Source organism: Lipotes vexillifer, unplaced genomic scaffold (assembly GCF_000442215.2).
Source record: "Lipotes vexillifer unplaced genomic scaffold, Lipotes_vexillifer_v1.1 scaffold179, whole genome shotgun sequence".
Lineage (NCBI taxonomy): Eukaryota > Metazoa > Chordata > Mammalia > Artiodactyla > Lipotidae > Lipotes > Lipotes vexillifer.
The window spans coordinates 112,926-139,532 of NW_006796798.1; positions in this window are offsets into that span (position 1 = coordinate 112,926).

Sequence of the window (26,607 nt, forward strand, 5' to 3'; positions counted from 1 at the left end):
ATGTCTTGATGTAGTTAGTGCTGCCAAATAAAACATATGACATACAATTAAATTTAGATTTCAGGCAAACAATGAATAATTTTTTCAGTATGTCATATTTTTATTTGATAAAATCTGCCAACACCGGATATAGCTGATAATTTAATTCATGGGACTGGATGGCATTAGCAAGGATAGCGAACAGAATAAGAAGAGAAGCAGGTTCTAGATGGTGCCTGGCACACAAAAGACAGTCAATATATACCATTAATGAATAAGAGCCAAGGGCAAAAACAGAGAAATATCAACATTTAAGGAGTGTTTAGGAGAAAGGAGAAAAAGAACAGAAGTGCCTAGGTGAGGTCAACGATGTCCCATGCTGCAAGGATATCAAGCAAGGAAATAACTGAAAATTTTCCACTGGATTTGTGACAAGGACATCATAGGTGTCCTTGGAAGAACATTTTGATAGAGCAGCTGGGCAAAATACTTACCTTCAACTGAGGAAAAGAGGAAGAGAAAGCAGAGACAGAATATCTAACTATTCAAAGAATCTTGGCTATGTTGGCAATGAACGATGACTCGAGTTGTAGCTAAACGAGACATGGAATCCAGAAAATTTTGCCTTTTTTTTTTTTTTTAATGGGTGAGGTTTAATCACTTTAACTGTTGATGAGAAGAAACCAGCAGAGAAGAATAACTTAAAGATATGGAAAAGAGAAGGAATCATCACAAACAAGATATAATCCATAGCCCAGTTACGGATGGGTGTCCATGCACTGGGTTTTGGTAGAGGGGATTTCTAGATGAAGGCTCCTACTTTTTTCCTGGGAAGTAGGAGTGAGCTCATCTATTGACCTTGAGCGTGGCAGGAGCTGGGAAATAGGTTCCAATAATCCTGGAGAAGGTTTAAGTTGCCATGAGAATCTTAGGAAAGGGAGCTGGATTAGGCAATTGAGAAATACTGAGTAGAACTGAATATTCTGATGGATTGAAAACTACATTCAACTCCAGAATGTCCACCAGGGTCCCGACAATCTGTAGGGCTCTTGGCCTCCCTTTCAATGAGGACTCAAGTCTTTTCCTAGGGTCGTGCTTCAACATGAAGGGAATCTGGATCCATATTCTATGCCCCTGCCTTAACTCAAGGATATTAAATAACCAAGTGGTGCTGTGAAATGATGGAAATTAGCAATCCAAGAAGGGAGGAAGGGAGTAAAATCAGGGAAAGCTGTGAATCTTGAGTCTTTCCTGCCTAGATTCATTTCTTTACATCATTTAGAGATGCTGCACTTGTGTTTGCCAGTTTTGTTTTTTTTTTCTTTTGCGGTACGTGGGCCTCTCACTGTTGTGGCCTCTCCCATTGCGGAGCACAGGCTCCGGACGCGCAGCCTCCACGGCCATGGCTCACGGGCCCAGCCGCTCCGCGGCACGTGGGATCTTCCTGGACCGGGGCACAAACCCACGTCCCCTGCATCGGCAGGCGGACTCTCAACCACTGTGCCACCAGGGAAGCCCTGTCAGTTTTTTAAAATATTTCCTATTTCTGACTCTTTCTACAACATTTAATAAAGTATTTAGTCATTGTTAATTTGAAGAGAAATTTACTGCTTAATAACCCAACCTAAAATTTCACATATTTCATATTTTAAATGATACTGCATTCATTTACTCATTTTAACAATTCACTTTTGAATGCCTTCGTATGCCAAGTGCTCATATTGTTAAGATAAACTGAGTACCTGCTCTCAGAAAGTTTAAACAAATTCAATTATTTTAAATTAATCTATACTTCAGGAAAAACTAGTCAGTAGTATGTGACTTAAAAATCCAATGCAAAAGCCAAAATATAAAAACTAAGTGAATTAGGTAATGGCTAGTTCCCTTATAAGGGTTCACCATAGGTACTTTTAAACAGGCTCTCCTGGAGTATTTAAAATATAATTGGATTTAAAGAGCCTCAGTGTATCTACAACTCTTTAGGAAGATATCCATTACATTGAGAAAGATGTATTGGTCTCTGCCAAGGCAGCCTTGTGATTCATACATATATTTATGTGCATTCATTATAATCTACTTCTCCTATCACCCTTCCTTCAAGGGCATTGGTAGATATAAGGGGAAATTGTGTGGGTGCTTAACTGAAGAGCATCTCAATGCTGGTGAACTCTCTCCCCTGTTCAATTTTTCCCTTATTGTTCTCTTATTTATTCTATCAAAAGCTGCCTTGGGGACATGTTTTATTTGGTGCTTACACTGTGCCTGGGGAGCGATATCAACCAAGAATTATTGTCACGGCAGTTAACTCCATGAGTGTAGAAACTTGGTCTCTTGCTCAACATTTTGTCTTATTTACATTTTACAAACAGAGTGCTTATTATGTCCCTGGTACTAGTCTGAAATATTTACAAATATGAATTCATTCAACACCAAAAGCAACCCTACAAAGAAGTGCAATCATAATTTTTCAAGTGAGAAAATTGAAGACTGAGGTCACAGAGGTAATGAACAAAAACGTTTAGATGTGAATCCAGGCAGTCTGGCTTCAAATCTTGTGCCTATTACCATTATGCTGGACTGCTGCCTAACACTATGATGTCACCATAGAACTTTCAGGCACCAGGCACAGTGTCCACATACTGTAGATGCAAAAAATATATATAAAACTAAATGATAGAGGAAAATAATAGGCTCTATTTCCATGCTCTGTATCACTAAACTACCAGTTCTCAAAACTCCACATCTCACCTACTTCACCCCCGAGAAAAAAAGGATCTAATGTCAGAACCTCTTTAGTGTTTCCTTTCATAGAACATATAATTATTATATGCCTATCCTGATAAATACACTGGTGATATATATATATATATATATATATATATATCTGTATGTGGGCCTCTCACTGTTGTGGCCTCTCCCGTTGCAGAGCACAGGCTCCGGACGCGCAGGCTCAGCGGCCATGGCTCACGGGCCCAGCCGCTCCGCAGCATGTGGGATCTTCCCGGACCAGGGCACGAACCCCTGTCCCCTGCATCGGCAGGCGGACTCTCAACCACTGCGCCACCAGGGAAGCCCCACTGGTGATATATTAACTGACCTCCCAAATAGTGTAGGATGAAGTCTCATTGAGATGAGTCAGATATGGTTCTCGCCTAGTTGTGTCAGCTGCGGAGGCCCACCATCATTTTCCTCTGAAAACACAATATTCTATTTCCAAGTAACTACTAGAATATTCTGAAATTGGATTAAACTAAAAGCAGCCAACATAACAATGCCTCAGCTACATATATGCACCTTTTCAGTGATTACTGTCAACTACTAAAAGCTTGGAACACCATCTGAATATTATTACTGCTTCTCATGAATGAATAGGCATTTTCAACTAGGGATCAAGCACCACAAAAGTGCTACAAAATAATATGAATTGGATGGTACAGAGAGATACAAAAAGAAGCACAAAGAAAGGAGGATAAGATAATAGTAACTGCTTTCTCTGCAAAGAGAGACAAATCAAGAAAGCTTCTGTTTTAAGAATTTTTATAGAGGGGAGTATTTCCATGACAACTGAGTACTTAGTTATTCTAATTGCAGGAGAAACAGAGCATCTAAAAACTCAGGAAATATGTTCCAGGCACACAGAATAAATCCCAGCTAAACTAGGAACATTGGTGTTTCATTAAAAGCAGTGAAAATTCACCACCAGACCTTTTATTTTAACTCAATATTTAGAAAGTGACTTTTTTTGTGGTATGCGGTCCTCTCACTGTTATGGCCTCTCCCGTTGTGGAGCACAGGCTCCAGACGCACAGGCTCAGCGGCCATGGCTCACGGGCCCAGCCACTCCGCGGCATGTGGGATCTTCCTGGACCGGGGCACGAACCTGCGTCCTCTGCATCGGCAGGTGGACTCTCAACCACTGCGCCACCAGGGAAGCCCTAAAGTGACTATTTCTTAAGATTCTCTAGATTGTTTTAGACAAGATGTTAGCTCTTAAGTTTGGCTTGAGAGGCACGTTACTCTACACATCCACAACCTTTATCTCCACTTTAATTTTTGAAAATTAAATTGATTGAGGGAACTAGGCAATGTTTTCACACTGAACCTGATAGAAATGTGACAAAATCATGGAGTTTATTTCAAATTAATGCTAACTAAACGGATTGATTTAACCGAAGAGTAACCTCTCTCTTAAATGCACAAAAGATATTATAAACAAAATCCTATTTCAGTTTATTCTAAGACTTGTTTTAGAAATATCATATACTAGTTAAAGTCATCTAAGGTGCAGCAAGCTGACCTAAATCAACAAGTCTAGTCTTAGTTTAACTGAAATATGCAAGACAGACAACAATGACTCTTTTTAATGTAAGGCCATGCTAATCCAAATGCACCATTTTCCCTTTGAGAAATTCTATTGTGTGGCATGCAGATCATTGCCTCACATATGAATTCCTTTCCCACTCTCCTGAAACTTATTTCTCCTGACCCTTTCAAGAGTTCTCTATTTTCAAGTTGGGAGTGTAGGTTATTGGCAATGAATACATACAATTGAAGTGGTAATGAATGCATGGTCTTTAGAGTTAGAAAACTTAGGTTCTAGCCCTGCTTCTGCCACTTTTTTGCTCTTGATATAGGTGAAATCATTTTACTTCTCTAAATCTCAGTTTTCTCATCTGTTTAAAAGAACTGAAAACATATCAATCTAAGATGTTGACTCAACAAATTTCACTGTGCACCAGGCAAGAGTTTAAGCACTGGGGATGAGGCAGGAGATAGGTGGGCCCCCAGCTAGACATTTACAACTGGCCTCCCATTTCCATTTCATGGGGCAGGAAAAAGTGGGCTTCAGGCAGGACACTTAGAACTAGTCTCCTGTTTGCATTTCCTGAGACAGGAGATAGATGGGCTCCAGGTTAGACATTTAAAATCAACCTGCTGTTTGCTCTCCGAAATGGAAGTAACAGCAGAAACAGGGTAAACAGCCAGGTTTTGTCTCCTGTGGACACCTTAAGATAACAGTCATGGCAGGAACAGAGAGGGGCTAAACGTTGTTTGAGTAAAGGATCAAGAGGTCATATAAACCATCCTTGGGGCAAGGGAGACACTGCACATGCACAGAAAGGCTCCTTGGGGGTCAAAAAGGAGGGGGCACCACTACATAATATGTGATGCTAAGGTCGTCCCATAGGCCTCTGGGCTGAAATCCATCTTGGAAAAAAACTGTACACCCATTTTGGGGTGGTTCCTAGGTGTGGAGAAAGAAACCAGGTAATTGGCCAAAGGTAAACAGAGACCCGGAAGAACTGCCCTATATAAATGACTTAACCTCCTCTTTACTGCACTCCTCATTCGGGAGGACGCCCACACCCTTCCTCTCCAGGTGTGCATCTCTGCCTTGCTTCTATCTTAACTAAACCAACCGTTTCTCTGTGTGCTCTCCCACTTGCTGTTGTGCTACGTCTCTAATAATAAACTTTGTGCCTGTTTTTACAGTTTTTGCCTCCGCGAGAAAAGCATTTTTCACTGGGGTCAAGAGCCAGGGGGTCTAGTGGCTAGGATTCCTGGTTTTCATCCAGGCTACCCAGGTTCAATTCCTGGGCAGGGAATTAAGATCTTGCTTCACGCCACCACTCGCTGCTGCCTCTCCGAGATCAGAGGCAAAAAGAAAAATAAGTCTATCACTGTTTTTGAGAAATAGTCTAGTAAAGAAGACGGGTCTTGATTATATATTTGGAATACTACATGATAAAATATATTATTAAGATATAAACAGAACTAGAGGTATAAAGCAAAGAATGTTGCCCACCAAGCAGTTCTACAAGTATCAAGGCACTAGCCATTGCAGTCATTGACCTACAGTGCACCCTGAAAGGGCTTCAGGAGGAAGAACAGGATGAGGCACTCTGTGCTTTGGGAAAACAGGCAAAACAGGCCCTTAGATAGATAGATATTTTTCAGGAAAAAATTTTATGAACCCTTGCATCTTTATGAACCCTTGCATCTTTATGAACTTGCATCTTCCCATACTTAGAAAAGCACTAAAATTATTAACTAAAATATCTGTTCCTTGTGACTAGCAATAACCTTCTACCTATGCTTGGTTGCAAGTACTCCTTAACCAAAATAAAGAAATACACACACATACCTCACCACATACGCACGCGCGCGCACACACACACACACACACACACACACACGCAGAGGCTTCTCTCCCTAACTCTTCAGAGCAGTTCCTCAGAGCTACCTGAGAGGCTGTCTTTCAGGCTATAGTCCTCAGTAAGGTCCCTGAATAAAACAAACTCACAGCTCTCACACTGTATAGTTTGTTGTTATTATTTTTAAATTTCAGTTGACAAAAGATAGGGGATAACTCTTCTTGGTAAAGATGGAAACAGTTATTCAGAAGCAAAGACATTTGAGCTGTTTTACAAAATGAGTATACCTAATGGAGGGAGGAAGTAGGAGAGAAGGGGAAAAGGGAGACTGGGGAGAAAGAAAAATGTATGCTCAAGTCCCAAGGCTTGAAGATGAATGACTCAAAGTTCAGTGAGCTGGAGCATATAGGAAGCCAGGGTGTGGTAAAGACAGAGGAGAAGGTATAGGCCAGGTTGTGAAGTGTTTAATACGCTGTGTTGAGAAACTGGGAATTTTTCCACAGGAAAATGGGGAGATGATATACATTATGACAACCAGGAGTAACTCAACAGGACATTTTTTCCCGGAAAATTAACACAGACTTTTGCCATCCACTATAATCTGAAGCAAGACTGATTCATCTAGTCCTAGAGCATAAATTCACTCAAATCCTTCATGATGAAGTCAGAAGTTGGTGGCAAGTGAGGTGACCAACTTGTTCCCCGGGATTTTCTCAGTTTTAAAAATCCCACTTCCTGGGAACCTTCTCAGTCTTAGTGAAACTGGGATTTCCCAGGACTTCCCACATTTTAGTAATGGAAGTTCTATGTCCCAGGACCCTCTCTTTCCAAGGCCTGGGCAAACTGAGACAGTTAATCACCTTAGTTCTAGTTGCAAGACTGATGGTGAGAGTGATGGGAATAGATGGATCCTGACTGCAGTTATGCGTATGAGTTAAGCTGCTCTTAACTACATGTACAAACAATTCTTTCCACAGTCCTGGGAAACTGGAGGTATATATATATATAAAATAAAAAACATATCAATATTTACTAAATTTAACCATTAACATTACTATATACTTCAGAACAAATTTCTGATTCCTTCATCCCCTTACTTCTACACAATCTTATCAAAGATTAAAGGTAGTCTTTAGCCTAGTAATGCCTCAGTGAGACAGAATGCTCTCATACTCAAAAAGATATTAAAGCAGCCTTTGAGCACATGAGAACCTAATGAATGAGTGTACCTCAAACACATCAGGACACAGGACGGTATGTAAAATTTCAATATTAGTGGCATTGCTGGCTTTGAGCATGAGGATAAATGAATCCTCCTGACCTGAGTAGACACAGTAGATTCAGCAGATGCCAAACACCAGGAGAAAGGAGGGAAAGGTCAAAAAGGAAGCAAGGAGGAGAGCAAGGAGCAGTGGACCTCCTGTGTCCATTCCCGATACATGCAGAAAGAGACAGATGCGTGGGAACGGTAAAGATATATTTCATAAGGTCCTCTGAGGTCCAAATAAACTGGCTTCCTTCTGGTAATGGACTGTGTTCATGTGCCTTTCTAGTTATTGCAGGGCATAGAACGGAGCAAGACACAAAACTTAAAGTCACAATCACTGTGTGTAACACGCAGAACGTAGAACAATGACAGACCCATCTTGGGACCCATTCAAAAATAACTGTATACCAAAACACCAAATGTAAGATGGTTTCCCCATAAAGATGGTCTCAGCTGCATAAACCACCAAAACAACATTATAAGTAGACCCCAATGTGTTTGCAATGTTCAAGGGAAATGAAAAGTATAGAATATGTAATCCATTTGCTTGGGGGTGCTTAGGTAATATCTATCCTCTAAAGAAAGAGCAAGAACACTTTTGCAGTCAGCTGAGGGTGGTTGTGAAGTTGGGTTTCCGACTTACTGTCTTGATTAAATAAATAAACACTATAATAATCTAAAAACTAATATTTAAATTTCTAAAGCACTTCTTTTTTGTTTCCTGGGGAATTTTCTTTACTTTAGAAGCATTCAGCTCTTCTAAACTGAGAGGCAGAACACCTGAGAAGCTTTTTCTAAAACTTTGTTGGTATATTTTATTTTATTAAGAGTAGTACTTGCCCTTAACATTTCAGTGACTTAAGTGTTTTACTAATTCATAATGAGTGTCTGTTTGTGTGTGTAAAGATTTTAAATTATTCACACAAAAATAGTCTATATAAAGGAATGAGATAATCCGTTAATAAACACAAAACAAAAAGAACTATTAAATATTATTATACCTCAAATATACTAAGCAGTAAAAAGTAAGTATAATATACTACCATAATAACATTGTGGTTGGTGTTAAAACTATGCCAAGAAATGACAGTACTAAGCAAGTTCAGAAATAAAAAAAAAAAAAACTATATAATATATAGTGAAGAATTATATAGAGAAATTATTAAACACATAAATTTAGTATTTAAAAAATACATCTTAAATGGCCACTAAAAATAATCTCAATACTCTGGTCATACATCCAGAGAATCTGTATAAAACGTTTTTTGTGGGGAATGAACATATTAGGATAGCAATATAGTATAGCAGTTCTTTCTAACTCCTGTTTGAAAATATCACTTGTCACATGGTATGACAGTATAAGGTAAGATCAGAAACTTTGTGGATCCTGGAGTCTCACGGTACCCTCTTTCTGAAGAATATCTACTAATATCTTGAAAGCCACTTGCATAGCAAGGAACATGGCTTGGCAAATTCTGGTTTCATTATGGCAATAATCCTCATAAAGTGTACTCTAAAAATAAATTTAGAATACAAGGCCAATTTCATAGATGTCTTTGCCCCATTAAAGGAGTAAATCACCTAACAATTCTAATGCCTACTTATCTGTTTGAATGATGCATAAATTAATATTTCAAGTGTTTGGAAAATGACTTATGTGTGGATCTTCACATACTGTCTCAGTTTGTCATGAGGACTTGCCTTAGCCCCCATTGAGGGTGTGAGAAAATCCAAGGATGAGTTCAGGTAATAGAGAGAACTCCTGGACAGACTAAGGAACCCTCTGTCCAACGCTCCACCTTCACACACCATGAGCCCTGCCTCTTCCTCTCTTAGGTTCTGAATGGATTCAAACCTTTGATGGGACCCAGGGCCAATTCAGCCTCTCTTTCCCAGTGAAATAAATGTGAAGTCATTTGGGATGTTCAGCTTGAAGAAAGGCAGGGACATTATTACAATCTTCAAGTTGTTAAAGCGGTGTCAAATGGAATAGACATATTCTATTTTTACAGAATCAGATAAATGAGCAGGACATAAACTGAGGGGTGACAATTTTCACTCAGCACAGGTAAGAATTCTGGCAATAAGAAAAATGAGAAAGAGTTTCTGATGCCGGAGCCACTTCTCATCACTGAAAGTTCATACGAAGAGAGTAAACAGCAAAGTTTACTGAAATCTCTGTGGTCCCATCTGTCTCCTAAATTTTTAAAAACTTGACATATTTTGATCCCTTCAAGGAATATTCAAGTGATACACCACACGGGTTCACGTGCTCAGCTGTCATGTGTGCCTGATGTGAACTACAGGAGGAATAAAAACCACTGCCTGCAAAGCCTAACACTGAGTGCTCTGAACCCTTGTGCCCCTACACCATTTTTCCAGTAATAATATTCAGGCCACCGTTTCTAACAATTAGATTACAAATCCAAATAAACTGCCTTTGGATCACTATAATTTGCTTACCTGGATCTATTCATGCTTATTGGATTTTATGTTAACACTCTGTCCAAAAATTTTTATCCCTGTATGCTGTTTCTCAGCAAGGAGCATATCATGCTCCAGATGGGGTGTTGCTACATTTCTGGATGAAGAGCAGTGGTTCCTATTTTCTATTTAAACATAATTACACCTCTGACAACTACCTGGGCCAAGGAAGGTCACAATATGAGAGAGAGTACCTGTAGGCTGTTGGACAGCTATCTGCCTGCTTAAGAAGTCCTTAATCGTAATTTTGAGCAGATTCTGTGGCGTGTGATCCCTGAATCCATCGCATTTTCAAAAAAATTAAAAGAGGACTCAGATCAGATTTCTGCTCTGGGCCAAGGAAAGCATGTTCCCAATGTTTGGGGTGAAAAAGGATGGTGAGGAATTAAAGAAACCCTCCTTTTTTCTCCACATATGGATTATTGTACATGTCACTGAGGGGACCATATACTTGTATAATGAGAAAAACAAGAAAAGATCACCAATATTTACTGTGTAGTTATTATGTGACAAATACTGCTTAAAGCACTTTTGTTCATTCAGACGTTCATTCAACGAATACTTCTTGATTGCCTTCTCTGTGCTTGACAATGTTCTCGGCACTGGAGAGTCAGTGGTGAATAGGACAAGAATAACTCTTGTCTTCGTGGAGTGAATGGACTGTGGGGGAAACAGGAGGTAGACTAGAAATCAAAGAAATAATGTGAGGTTTGAAAAGAATGCTACGAGTAAGGTAAAATGGGTGTTTTGTGACAAAGGAAAGAGGAGGAAAATGGTCAGGGGAGACCATCCAAGGTGGTGACAAGTAGGATGAAGAGTCAGCTATGTCAAGAAACTTCCAGACGGGGCTTCCCTAGTGGCACAGTGGTTAAGAATCTGCCTGCCAGTGCAGGGGACAGGGATTCGAGCCCTGGTCTGGGAAGATCCCACATGCGGCGGAGCAACTGAGCCCATGCGCCACAACTACTGAGCCTGCGAGCCACAACTACTGAGCACGCATGCCACAGCTACTGAATCCCATGCACCTAGAACCTGTGCTCCACAACAAGAGAAGCCACCGCAATGAGAAGCCCGCACACCACAATGAAGAGTAGCCCCCACTCGCTGCAACTAGAGAAAGCCCATGTGCAGCAACAAAGAAGACCCAACACAGGCAAAAATAAATAAATAAATTTATTTAAAAAAAAGAAAGAAAGAAAGAAAAGAAAGAAAGAAAGGAAAGGAAAGGAAAGAAGGAAGGAAAGAAGAAAGAAAGAAAAGAAAAGAAGAGGAAAGAAAGAAAGGAAAGAAAGAAAAGAAAGAAAGAAAGAAAGGAAGGAAGGAAGGAAGAAGGAAAGAAAGAAAGAAAGAAGAAAGGAAGGAAGGAAGGAAGGAAGGAAGGAAGAAAGAAAGAAAGAAAGAGAGAGAGAGAAAGAAAGAAAGAAAGAAAGAAAGAAAGAAAGAAGAGAGAGAGAGAAAGAAAGAAAGAAAGAAAGAAAGAAAGAAAGAAAGAAAGAAAGAAAGAAAGAAAGAAAGAAAGAAACTTCCAGACATAGGAGACAGCAAATTGGAAGACTTGGAGCATCAAAGAAGGCCTTAGAGCTCTACATGCATCATTCTGCCATTTATTCCACAAGCAATCTTACAACGTGGGCATCATTAGTCCCAATGAGTAGATGATAAAATGATGCAATTTGCCCACGTTCACATAGATAAGAGGTGGTAAAGCTGGTATTTCAATTCCCATCTAATTACAGAGATGCCTTTCTTACTCCCTTTTAATTTAATAGAAGCACACTACAGACATTACTGTGATACCATTCCTTTTTTGCTTGACAATATATCCTAAGGATCTCCACAAATAAAAGTGTTTAAACTCTACCTTTATTTCCCCTAATTTCTTTATAAATGTATACACCCGTCTATCAGTTTCCTAAGGCTGCCCTTAAAAATATGCCTCCAACTGGATGGTTTAACCAACAAATGTTTTGGTCTCATAGTTCTGGAGGCTAGAAGTCTGAAATCAAGGTGTTGGCAGTGCTGGTTCCTTCTGAGGGAAGGACACGTTCCAGGCCTCTCTCCTAGCTTCTTTGAGCTCCAGGTATCCCCTCGCTTGCAGATGGCCATCCTCTCCTTGCCTCTTTTCACATCATCTTTTCTGTGCCCCAATGTCCCCCTGCTTATAAGAACACAGTTATATAAGATTAGGCCTCACCTTAATGACCTCCCTTTAACTTGATTACCTCTCTGAAGACGCTATTTCTAAATAAAAATCACAATGTGATGTACAGGAGGTTAGGACTTCAATATATCATTTTTGGAGGACACAGTTCAGCCTATAACAACCCATATATATTATTTTACATAAGAGGTTATTTCACATGCTGGGGTGCTTTTGTTGTTTCTGGTTTGTTTCTGTGTACCTAATGCTACCTTCATTTTGTTTTATTCCCCCTTCCAACTACATTCTCCACCATGACAGCCATGACCATCTCTCTAAGGTAACCTGAGTTAGCACCTGGTTCATGATTTTTTTTATCTATGCACACACGCACACGCACACATATAGAGAGATTTTTGTGCTTTATAAAATATGAGTAACATTATAAACATTACTCTTATCTTTCTCACTTAACAGTACCAGTCATCACAGAGGCTTACTCAACTCAACTGGTATAACTTGATCATTTCTTTTCAGAGCATTATAATATTCTGTAATGTATATGGCCCACAATGCATCCTACCCTTCTTCATTCGTTAGGCTTTCTCATACACTCCACAGTACTGCTCCTCTCATTCAGAACTCTGTGTGGTTTATAGCTCTCAAAGAGATAAGCAGCTTGAAGTGGTAGAGTGTAAAAGCCTGTGTAATCCATCATCAGGAATTAGCCAACCCTGTCCTGGATCAAGGTCAACACAACACTACACCTTTAAATGCAGCCGTTCGGTGAGTGCTTTGGGAATCAGGCCTTCTCCCAAACTGGTTCACAGAATGATTCGGAATAGAGATTTAGTCTTTATTTCCATGATCCTCAGTCTCCTTATCTACCTCTGAGGATTGTTAGAAGAACTGATTTCAGGAGCTTTTTTTCAGTCAGTATAACGAGTCAATAGCAAGCATTCAATAAAATAATTCCTCTTATTACCATAATGCTTAATTTCTCTTTCTTATTTTGACCAGTTTTATAATCCCACCAGCTGACTTTTTATAATTATTTAGTGGTATTATTTAAAGCCACAACTTATGATTTCCTCATTGCCAATGGTGCCAATGTACTGGCTGCCCTGCTGAATTTCATTGCTAAGAAGTTTCCTGTGAGAAAAGGGAGAGAAATTGGGAGGGTGGCAGAGTATACGACAATCGAAGATTCTCCAATATAAACGGTCCACTAACATTTGGATAAAAATTATGGTTAAAAATATTAGAAAAGTAATTGAAGTATTTATGATCAAAATAAGACATTTTTAGATAATTATATTGCTTTTTTGTGTCATATATTATTATAAAAATGACTTAGCAGCATCAAGGAGTAAAACAAAGACCTAAAAACAAAAAACAAACAAACAAAATGTTCCCCAAGCAACAGAACATTAGTGAAGAAAATCACTGTACACTTTGCAGAGAGGGAAATTTCAAGAATTAGGAAGGGGTTTTCATGGTGGTTATACTCATTAAGCATTGAAAACATTCACTTGTTTGGCACAGAATGAGTCTAGAAGTCTACAAAGTTTGGCTAAACAATTCCCATTGTTCACTGGTCAAGAAAGGATCCTCAATATGGTTTAGTAAGAGTCTGGTGTACTGGGCCACTTAAAACTCATGACAGTTTATGAGTTCAGCTGGTTAGGGTCAATTGTGATAAAATACATTTTAAAGTTTGATATCACATTAGCAAGTGTTCCTGTCCATTGAAGATATTCATTTTGCAGAAGAAACAGAGTCCAATTTCTAAATATCATTGCATCTATTAATGTGTTATCTCTACTTTTAGATCAATGATTAAAATCCTAAAACAGAAAAGTTTTAAAGTTACTCATAGATTCAAACCTTCATTTAGGATTTTAATATCCCCAAATTATTTTGAGTAAAACTGATAACTCTAAATTTACATTCTAATACTTTAACCATGACAGTTATTAGGAAATGCAATGAAAAACATTACTTTAAGTGTTTTTGACACTCTTGAAAAGATATGTTACATAGTAACTCTAAAGGAAGGCAAAGTTACAAAGCAACACAATTCAGTATCCCTGACAGGCAGTAGATTACGGTGACTTCCTACAACAGGCTTAGTCAAAAGGAAATAGGTGTAACATGTGGATATCCAGGAGTTGGAAAATGAATGCAAGAAAAATAGCTCAAATTGTACAAGCTAAAAGGCTTCCAAAAACCGGCACAGTAATACATGTGTGAGGAATCATCTCTACCAGATGAAACAGTGAAACATTCATCCAGAAGCAACTTCTGTATATTTAAATATATTACTGGCAACCACAATATTCCCTCAAACCTACACGGCTGTATTTTTCATTCAATTACATTATCTCACATCTTAGTGACTCACTGATCAAGTGTAGGGCTCTCATGGGGGATATCTTTTCCTTAGCTGACTTGGGAAGCCCAAATGCCAAACGAGAACTTAACTGAAGGAGTCATTTCATGCAGGCCTTAGGAGAGTAATGCTATCTTGGTCTCCAAAAAAATCATCTAAAGATAGTCTCAAATTTCAGAAATAACATCATGAGCTTATGTTTTTCCAGTTTTCATTTTGAAGTAGAACATTCAAATATTTCATTCTCTTTTGCATTATGCCAAGATTATACCTATAAATATAAAATGAGCAATATATGCAAAATAACAATGACCAAATACCCTTTGCTTCTCTTTCAGTTTTAAATATTTCCTAGAGGACATGGGAAGCAGAAGGATCTTCATTCCTTGTCAAGGTTCTTGTCAGTGAATGAGAGTGTTGTGTAGCAATACAGCTCAAGGGCTCCTGGAGAGACAGCTGATGGAGGGAGCCACAGCACAAGTGCAATTCCACTAGACAAGCCCTTAATATTTCATTCACAAAAAGAAATGACTTATTTGGCTCGTGGTCCCATATTCAAGCATATTTACTACTAGGGAGGACAGGGCATAGATTTTTGTGAGGCATCTACATGGACTGAAGAACTGGCTGTGAGGCTGTTACTACAGGTGATTTCTAAGAACATCTCCAGGTCTCTGCCGAGGGGCATGGATAAAATCTGTCCCTTCTTCAGGACATACTGGGTTAAAGGAATTCTTCAACGAAACTTCAGAAGCACAGTCTATGAAGCAAAAGAACATTACTCCGATTTCAACAAAATTAAGGAAATTTACAAAGGAGTTAGTGGGTGGAAGAAATGGAGATGGTACGCAAGTGTATTAAATTAAGGTGTCAATTCAGACTATACTACAAAACTACAGTAATCAAGACAGTATGGTACTGGCACAAAAACAGAAATTAGATTAATGGAACAGGATTGAAAGCCCAGAGATATTATGGGGAGGGGGAAGGGTAAGCTGGGACAAAGTGAGAGAGTGGCATGGACATATATACACTACCAAACATAAAATAGATAGCTAGTGGAAAGCAGCCACATAGCACAGAGAGATCAGCTCAGTGCTTTGTGACCACCTAGAAGGGTAGGATAGGGATGGTGGGAGGGAGGGAGATGCAAGAGGGAAGAGATATGGGGACATATGTATATGTATAACTGATTCACTTTGTTATAAAGCAGAAATTGTAAAGCAATTATACTCTAATAAAGATGTTTTTTTTTAAAAAAAAGCCCAGAGATAAACTCACACACCTATGGTCACGTTATCTTTGATAAAGGAGGCAAGAATATACAATGGAGAAAAGACAGCCTATTCAATAACTGGGGTTGGGAAAACGGGACAGCAACATATAAAAGAATGAAATTAGAACACTCCCTAACACCATACACAAAAATAAACTCAAAATGGATTAAAGACCTAAATGTAAGGCCAGACACTATAACACTCTTAGAGGAAAACATAGGCAGAACACCCTATGACATAAATCACAGCAAGATCCTTTTGACCCACCTCCTAGAGAAATGGAAATAGAAACAAAAATAAACAAATGAGACCTAGTGAAACTTCAAAGCTTTTACACAGCAAAGGAAACCATAAACAAGACAAAAAAACAACCTTCAGAATGGGAGAAAATATTTGCAAATGAAGCAACTGACAAAGGATTAATCTCCAAAATATACAAGCAGCTCATGCAGCTCAATATCAAAAAAACAAACAACCCAATCCAAAATTTGGCAGAAGACCTAAAGAGACATTTCTCCAAAGAAGGTATACAGATTGCCAACAAACACATGAAAGGATGCTCAACATTACTAATCATTAGAGAAATGAAAATCAAAACTACAGTGAGGTATCATCTCACACCAGTCAGAATGGCCATCATCAAAAAATCTACAAACAATAAATGCTGGAGAGGGTGTGGAGAAAAGGGAACCCTCTTGCACTGCTGGTGGGAATGTAAATTGATACAGCCACTATGGAGATTCCTTAAAAAACTAAAAACAGAACTACCATATGACCCAGCAATCCCACCACTGGGCATATAGCCTGAGAAAACCATAATTCAAAAGGAGACATGTACCACAATGTTCACTGCAGCTCTATTTACAATAGCCAGGACATGGAAGCAACCTAAGTGTCCATCGACAGATGAATGGAGAAAGAAGATGTGGCACATATACACAATGGAATATTACTCGGCCATAAAAAGAAATGAAAGTGAGTTATTTGTAGTGAGGTGGATGGACCTAGAGACTGTCATACAGTGAAGCAGTCAGAAAAAGAAAAACAAATACCATATGCTAACACACAAATATGGAATCTAAAAAAATAAAATGGTTCTGAAGAACCTAGGGGCAGGACAGGAATAAAGACACAGACGTAGAGAATGGACTTGAGGACATGGGAAGGGGAAGGGGAAGCTGGGACGAAGTGAGAGAGTGGCATGGACATATATACACTACCAAATGTAAAATAGATAGCTAGTGGGAAGCAGCCGCATAGCACAGGGAGATCAGCTCAGTGCTTTGTGTCTACCTAAAGGGGTGGGATAGAGAGGGTGGGAGGGAGAAGCAAGAGGGAGGAGATATGGGGATATATGTTTGCATATAGTTGATTCACTTTGTTATACAGCAGCAACTAACACAACACTGTAAAGCAATTACACTCCAATAAAGATGTTAAAAAAAAAATTCATCCACAGGAAGCTTTTGCAGATTAATCTCAAAAAAAAAAAAATTAAGGTGTCAATATCTAGCACCGGCAGAGAACTCCTACGATCAGCTGGAGAAGGACTGTAGAAAATGGGCCAAGGAAACAGATGAGCAGTAAACAGAGGAAGAAACTCAAATGCTCATGAGAATGTGGAAGGACATTCAAAATTACTGGCAATCAGGAAAAGGCAAGCAAAGACACCAATAAGATATCACATTATACCTTTTAAATTGGCAACAATTAGAAAGTCAGATATTGCCCAGTATTCATGGGATGTGGAGACTGTCACGAATTGCTAATGAGTGATGGCTGGTGTTGGCATTCTGGAAAGCAATCCAGCACTATCTTGCCAGATGTAAATATAAATATAAGTATACAAGTCCAGGATGTATATACCAGGAAAATTCTCACACAGCCCCATAAAGATTGGTTCAAGTGCTTCCCTGGTGGCCCAGTGGTTGAGAGTCCGCCTGCGGATGCAGAGGACACGGGTTCGTGCCCCGGTCCGGGAAGATCCCACATGCTGCAGAGCGGCTGGGCCCGTGAGCCATGGCCGCTGAGCCTGCGTGTCCGGAGCCTGTGCTCTGGGAGAGGCCACAACAGTGAGAGGCCCGCGTAACGCAAGGAAAAAAAAAAAAAAAAAAAAAAAAAAAGATTGGTTCAAAGCATTGTTTGGGTTGGTAAAGAGTTAGAGGGAAGCTGAGCGTCCACAATGAGGAGAAAGGAAAGGTGGTTGCCCATCCCAAAGAATTATCCAGAAGGTACAAGTTAGTATATGTCAATTATGCCTCAATTTTTTAAAAAGATACAAATTAGTTATATAAACTTGTCAATATAGATTGATCTTAAAACATGTGATGTCTAGTGGAAAAAAGTAAGAAGCAATTAGAGATCTACAGTATAACATCATCTATATAAATTCAAATATACCTATATATAACACTTGGCAAGAATACATTCATATTAAAGGATATACTTTAAACACATTAAAATATCTGCTTATGGGGATATGAGATTTTTTAAAATGCAGTCCTTATAATGAAATAAGATGTATATACAAAAGATGACATCAGGTCCAGAAAGCTAAAGCACTTTGAAATCTTTCTCACTCTCCTCTAAAATCTCTCTCTTAACTCTACTTCTCCAACCTCAGCAGTTCTGGAGGAAAAGTGTTCATGGGGGGGGGAGAGAGAGAGAGAGAAAGAGAAGGGGAAGGGCAGAGAAAGTGTGTATGCTAAGTATATGTGGACGGAAATGGGACAGGATAGAAACCAAGTAATAGCATCATAACATCATCATAAAAATCCAGTTCTCTTCCCAGAACAAACCTAACAGTTATAATAAAACTTAGATTAGTTCATTATTTTCCCTTAAATAATATTTTTCATTGTCATCACTATTCATGTTAGCTAGTGTATAAGTCTTAGTTGGGACTTGAGCAGTCAACAGAGTAAGATTAAAAAAATCAGGACTTTCTGAGAACTTCTTAGTTTCTCACTCATTTACACGTATTTTTATTCCTTAATTTAAGCCTCTATTTTTCCCTTTCACTCTAGTTCAAGTTTTGAAGAATGGTCACTATCTCTGCTAAGATCAGTTCCTCAGATCAGTCACTCTTGCATGTGTATGTAAGTTGTAAGCGTGTGTGTGATGACATAATTTCTCTCCCTTCCCCCCCCCTCACACACACACACACACACACACACACACACACAAGCTATCACTAAAAATCCCCATCCACTGAACAATACTATGCTAAATCTTCATCATACACATATAGTCTAAATAGAGTAACAGAATGGCACCCAAGACATACAATCTAGCAGCAAACTGTTTTATTCCTCCAGTCCCAGCAGTTTTGGAGGAAATATGTTTATGCATGAGTGAGAAAGGGTGTGTGTGGTATACTTGTGTGGATGTGTGTGTGCATATGCATGCGTGCACAAAGTGTATGTGGATGGAGGCGAGGTGAAAACCAACTCCTATCAGAATTTTTTTTCTAACATATCTGCATACTTTCAGGGAAGCATGCACTCTACTTAAAACAGCCCCTGCCTGAACTCAGCTCGGTGCTCTGTGGTGACCTAGATGGATGAGATGGGGAGGTGTGGGAGGGAGGTCCAAGAGGGAGGGGATATATGTATATATAGAGCTGATGCACTTCGTTGTACAGCAGAAACTAACACAACATTGGAAAGCAACTACATCCCAATAAGAAAAAGAAAAAGACAAAAATAACTAATAATAACCAGCCCCTGCCCTTCCTTTTAGCTTCTATCTAAAGCTTCACCCTTCCTCTCACCTGCCTGGCCCCCAAAGACATTAGACTTCATACCTCTGCTCAACTGCCCTGCTCTATCTGTCTCCCAGATACCCTGAGCACATTTAAAAATGTGAGGGAGGGGGCTTCCCTGGTGGCGCAATGGTTGGGAGTCCGCCTGCCGATGCAGGGGACACGGGTTCATGCCCCAGTCCGGGAGGATCCCACATGCCACAGAGTGGCTGGGCCTGTGAGCCATGGTCGCTGAGCCTGTGCGTCCGGAGTCTGTGCTCCACAATGGGAGAGGCCACAACAATGAGAGGCCCGCGTACCGCAAAAAAAAAAAATGTGAGGGAGGCCAATGAGTAGGCACGAACTTAGGTGTAGAGGACAAAAATGACAGCTATCAGCCCATGTTCTGATCAAACTAAAGAGAAAGACAGGGCCTCTTCTTGAGGGAGCTCAAATTCTGCACATTAGAACTTGCAGAAACAAGCTCATGTGAAATGGTATTTCCCCACATTTTGCTTTTGCTTGAAGAGCATGGCAAAAGAAAGAGAAGAGCAAAAGGACAGAACCTAAGATTTCTTCTTTTTTTTCTTTTTTTTGCTTCACTTTGAGCCACTTATAAAATGATACATCACAGGAAGATAGGAGCCAGTTTTCAAATTTGGATGCCTCAGTCAGCTATCCATATACAAAACATGGAATGTCGGCAGTCCCTTCTTGCCAGCTTCAGGCATTTGGTCTCCTGTTGAAAGCTTTCCAAATGGACAGATGCACAAGTACTGTTTCATGGGCCTGATACTAAAATCAAAACTCTGTCTGCAGGAATAAAGACTCAGACATAGAGAATGGACTTGAGGACACGGGGAGGGGCAAAGGTAAGCTGGGAAGAAGTGGGAGAGTAGCATTAACATATATACACTACCAAATGTAAAATAGATAGCTAGTGGGAAGCAGCTGCATAGCACAGGGAGATCAGCTCGGTGCTTTGTGACCACCTAGAGGGGTGGGATAGGGAGGATGGGAGGGAGATGCAAGAGGGAGGGGATATATGCATACATATAGATGATTCACTTTGTTATAAAGCAGAAACTAACATGACACTGTAAAGCAATTATACTCCAATAAAGATGTTAACAATAAAAACTCTGTCTGCAAATTCAAGAGCAATGAAATTGTGTTGCAAATGCTGACTGGGTTGAGAGGGAGCCCTTACAGCAGTGGAGGATTAGAGCAAACTGGCACCACTTAAGCAAAGGTAGTAAAGGGAAATTTACTAAAGAAGAATCACATCTAGTGTTATCAGATCCCTACTATTGTCCAATTCTCAAATTTACTGTTGAAAGGGAAAGAAGAAACTTGCAAAGGATTCATGATAAAACAACCAAATTTTCAGAATTATAGTTAGCAGAGAGTTTTCAAAGTCATATATTTCAGTAGATAAATGCTAATCTTCATTATTCCCTTTAAAACCACCTTTTGTTAATAAGCTCAATATGTCCATCCATGCAATTAACCTTTACTAAGTGTCTACTGTGTGGCAGTCATTGTGTTAAGTGATGTGTGTGTGTGATCGCATTTAATGTTACAACAACCCATAATGGGTTTTTAATACATCTTCTAAAAAAGCACTTAAATTGGGAATATGTTCCACCATCTCATTATTTTTCAGTCACAATTGATTTAGAAGTAACCACACGTAGGTAGATACACAGAGAAAAGAATCCTATGTTCACAACGTACAAGAGTGTTCATAGCCGCATTGCTCAAAATAGGTCCAATTAATAACATTAGAATGGATAGATTATGGTTTATTCAAACAATGAAATACTATACAGCAATGAAAATGATCAGATCTCAAGGACATGCAATCCTCCATATGACCCTCACAAAAATAACACTGAATGAAAGAAGCCAAACACCAAAGGGGATGTGCTATGCAGTTTCACTTATACAAAGTTCAAATATTCATACAAACAAAGCTAATCAAAGAAGGTAACAGTCAGAATATCGGTTGCCCTTTGGGGGCATGCATGGGGCCTGGAAGGGACACAGAGGGAAATCTAGAGTGCTGGTAACATCCAGATTCTTGATCTGGGTGGAGACTACAGGGGTGTCCACTGTGTGAAAATTTGCACTGTACCTTCTCTGTGCTTTGGATACTTCAATACAAAGTTTGTGTACATAAAAAGAAGTAATCACATACACAACACGAATGGTGAGAAGCATTTTCTGTATGATATTCAGTTAAAAAACTTCAAAATCTTACTGTATGACTACATCTTGGTAAATGTATCACTGTGTACTGGCAGAAAGCACAGAAACTAACAAGAATATGTTACAATATTGAAACTAATGGTAGTAATATTTCTTCTTTCGATGTTGGTATATAATATTATATAATTACTCTTTAAAAAGGAGAAACAGTATCCTATGTATAAGATTCCTCCAACCTGCTTGTCCACTATGAAATTCCCCCCAGACTCAAGTTATCTTGTAGCTGGGACAAGTGTGCTCTGAAAGACATAATTGCCCCATAAATCAGATCTCCTTTATATACATTTATCTCCTTTATATATTTTTAAGTGTATAATATACATTTATCATCAATGTTGTTTCCAGATCATATAAACTGTCAGTAAGTTTGGATTATTCACATGACAATGTTGTCTCAGGCCCAAGAGCTGGGGTCAGTGACTCCTTCTCTGGCACCAAGTGTGATAAAAGAATGACCACGCACAAAACAGAACAGTTTACATTACTCATGAAATAATGTGGGACTTTCACAGGAGAAGCAAAATCTATAATCTGATTACGGAAGGTTTTGTCCTCTAACTTTTCCAAAGAGAGGTAAATCATACCATTTAAAACTCTAAACTGAAAAGTAGAGTCCTTTTAAAGTCCAGATATGAGCAGAAAGTAGTAATCTGAACACCAGGTGACAATTTGATATCATAACAGTAGCACATAGGAAGAGAAGGCAAATTCTCCAGTTACCACTAAAAGGGATTAACTGTGAGCATACAAAATGCCAGGGAGAAGATTTTGTTTTCATCCTCTTTCGTTTTCTATCTCTTTTTCTAATTTACATTCAGAAAAAGGAGAGTTCAAGCAGATGGTGAAATTAACCAGGATGTCATGTAAAGTATGGGGGCCTGCTGAAGCCATATGACATTCTTTCCTTTTCTTCCCCCTATTTTAAGTGTACTAAGGCATAAATTTTATGCATAAAAATGTCCCAAATAAATCTGCTCCCATCCTATTCCACTCCAACCATGCTTTTCCCTTGGCCCCTTTCCCTTTAGGGTAGTAAGTAAAAGAAACCTACTAAACTACTTTAAGCAAAACTGTAGAATTTATCGGTGAGCTGCAGAGATGCCTCATGAAAAGCAAAAGCAGAAAGTCCACCTCACTTTTAAGGAAAAGTGGAGCTAGTTACATGAGAATCTGGGCCAAAGGCCCAATCATTCCTTCATTACCTGCTTTGCCCTACCTATTTCATTCTTCCTCTTTTTTCTCTCCTTCTCTCTCCCCTCCCTCTCTCATTCTCTGAAATGGTATATATATATTAACCACATAGGGCCACCACCACCTCAGATTCATATTTATAGCTAGTTGGCTGCAAGTCCTGAATCCCAATTCTAAATTAATGTTAAAGAGAATCTGATTGGTCCTATTTGATTCTAGCCTCCTGGAGCTGTGGAAAATATCTTTTTGGAAAAGAACACAATGAACTCTAAGACCATGAACTTTCAGTGCTTTTAGACATTAGACCAGGAACAACACCCTAAAACACCCTTCCAGTCCTCAAGGAAAAGAGGAGAGAAAAGCCAGAGTAAGCCCTCTGATATTCTCTTATGAATGTTCCAGACTCTGTGACCATCATGGGCATGGCTGGCTTGTCCATGAATATAAAGACAGAAGAATCAGTACTGATAACACACATCATATTGGAATTCTGTTAGGTTATCATCCTCTCTAAACCTCCTACTTGACCTGAGAATGAATTCCAAATTGCTGTCAAGTCTGAAGTCTTGATACTACATGGAGTCTTGTAAGTCCCTCTAACTCTTCTTGTGCCTCTTTACTTGTGCACTGTGATTCTCTCCACTGCCCTTTATGTACCTCAAGCATGTCAAGATGTTTTTACCTTAAAGACAATGCCTTGGCTGCTCTTCATGTCTCAAAATCTCCTTCCATCACCTTTTCTTCACATAGCTGACTCTCTCTCACCCTTCAAGACTCATTTCAACAGTCACTTCAGATGGGTGTTCACTGGCTACGTAACAGTTTCTTTCCAATGCATCATTCTTTTTAGTATAACCCCAACCTAAAATTGTCTTGCTTTTTAAAAACATGTGTTTATCTTCTATCTCATACTGGACTATAAGCTCCACAATTGCAAGAATTTTTTCAGCTTGTTCATTGCTTTTTCCTCACTGCTAAAAAGGGTCTCCTACAGTAGGCAGAAAATAAATATACCAAATGAATGTAAAATGTCAATTAAAATAGTTGTATTCTTAAATGCAAAATTAAAGCTACCTGAATTTGAAATAGCAGCATCAAAATGTTCACTGGTTCAAAAAGGCAGGTTCAAAATAAGCCACTGTCCCCCAACTTTCTTGTGAACTAGGTCTGAGACATACAGAGGAACAGATATCAAGAAGGAGCCTATGGATTCTTCAATATATGCAAATCAATCAATGTGATACACCATATTAACAAATTGAAGAATAAAAACCATATGATCCCCTCAATAGATGCAGAAAAAGCTTTTGATAAAATTCAACACCCATTTATGATAAAAACTCTCCAGAAAGTGGGCACAGAGGGAACGTGCCTTAACACAACAAAGGCAATATAGGACAAACCTACAGCAAACATCATTCTCAATGGTGAAAAACTGAAAGCACTTCCTCTAAGGTCAGGGACAAGATAAGGATGTCCAGTCTCTCCACTCTTATTCAACATAGTTTCAGAAGTCTTACCCATGGCAATCAGAGGAGAAAAAGAAATAAAAGGAATGCAAATTGGAAAAGAAGAAGTAAAACTATCCCTGTTTGTAGATTACATGATACTATACACAGAAAATTCTAAAGATGCCTCCAGAAAACTACTAGAGCTAATCAATTAATTTAGTAAAGTCACAGGATGCAAAATCTCTTGTATTCCTATACACAAATAAAAGATCAGAAAGAGAAATTCAGGAAACAATCCTATTTACCACTGCAACAAAAAGAACAAAAGACCTAGGAATAACCCTACCTAAGGAGACAAAAGATCTGTACGCAGAAAACTATAAGATACTGGTGAAAGAAATCAAAGATGACACAAACAGATGGAGAGATTGTTTTTGGATTGGAAGAATCAATATTGTGAAAATGACTATACTCCCAAAGCAATCTACAGATTCAATGCAATCTCTATCAAATTACCAATGGCATTTCTCATAGAACTAGAACAGAAAATTTTACAATTTGTATGGAAATGCAACAGACCCCGAATAGCCAAAGCTATCTTGAGAAAGAAAAATGGAGCTGGAGGAATCAGGCCTCCTGACTTCAGACTATACTACAAAGCTACAACAATCAAGACAGTACAGTACTAGCACAAAAACAGAAATATAGATCAATGGAACAGGATAGAAAGGCCAGAGATAAACCCACGCACCTAGGGTCACCTAACCTAAGACAAAGGAGGCAAAGACTATACAATGGAGAAAAGACAGCCTTCTCAATAAGTGGTGCTGGGAAAACTGGACAGCTACATGTAAAAGAATGAAATTAGAGCACTCCCTAATACCATACACAAAAATAAACTAAAAATGGATTAAAGACCTAAATGTAAGGCCAGACACTAATAAATGGGTCACCTAATCTATGACAAAGGAGGCAAAGACTATACAATGGAGAAAAGACAGCCTTCTCAATAAGTGGTGCTGGGAAAACTGGACAGCTACATGTAAAAGAATGAAATTAGAGCACTCCCTAATACCATACACAAAAATAAACTAAAAATGGATTAAAGACCTAAATGTAAGGCCAGACACTAATAAATTCTTAGAGGAAAACATAGGCATAACACTCTCTGACATAAATCGCAGCAAGATCTTTTTTCACCCACCTCGTAAAGTAATGGAAATAAAAACAAAAATAAACAAATGGGACCTAATGAAACTTGAAAGCTTTTGCACAGCAAAGGAAACCATAAACAAGACTAAAAGACAACCCTCAGAATGGGAGAAAATATTTGCAAATGAAGCAACTGACAAAGGATTAATCTCCAAAATATACAAGCAGCTCATGCAGCTCAATATCAAAAAAACAAACAACCCAATCCAAAAATGGGCAGAAGACCTAAATAGACATTTCTCCAAAGAAGATATACAGATTGACAACAAACACATGAAAGGATGCTCAACATTACTATTCATTAGAGAAATGAAAATCAAAACTACAGTGAGGTATCACCTCACACCAGTCAGAATGGCCATCATCAAAAAATCTGCAAACAATAAATGCTGGAGAGGGTGTGGAGAAAAGGGAACCCTCTTGCACTGTTGGTGGGAATGTGAGTTGATATAGCCACTATGGAGAACAGTATGGAAGTTCCTTAACAAACTAAAAATAGAACTACCATATGACCCAGCAATCCCACTACTGGGAGAAAACCATAATTCAAAAAGACACATGCACCCCAATGCTCATTGCAGAACTATTTACAATAGCTAGGACACAGAAGCAACCTAAATGTCCATCAACAGAGGAATGGATAAAGAAGATATGGTACATATATACCATGGAATATTACTCAGCCATAAAAGGAAACAAAATTGGGACATTTGTAGAGATGTGGAAGGACCTAAAGACTGTCATAAAGAGTGAAGTAAGTCAGAAAGAGAAAAACAAATACTGTGTATTAACACATATATGTAATATCTAGAAAAATGGTATACATGATCTTATTTGCAAAGCAGAAATAGAGACAGAGACGTAGAGAATAAACATATGGATACCAATGGGGAAAGGGGGGGGTGGTATGTACTGGGAGATTGGGATTTACATATATACACTATTGATACCATGTATAAAATAGATAACTAATGATAACCTACTGTATAGCACAGGGATCTCTACTCAGTGCTCTGTGGTTACCTAAATGGGAAGGAAATCCAAAA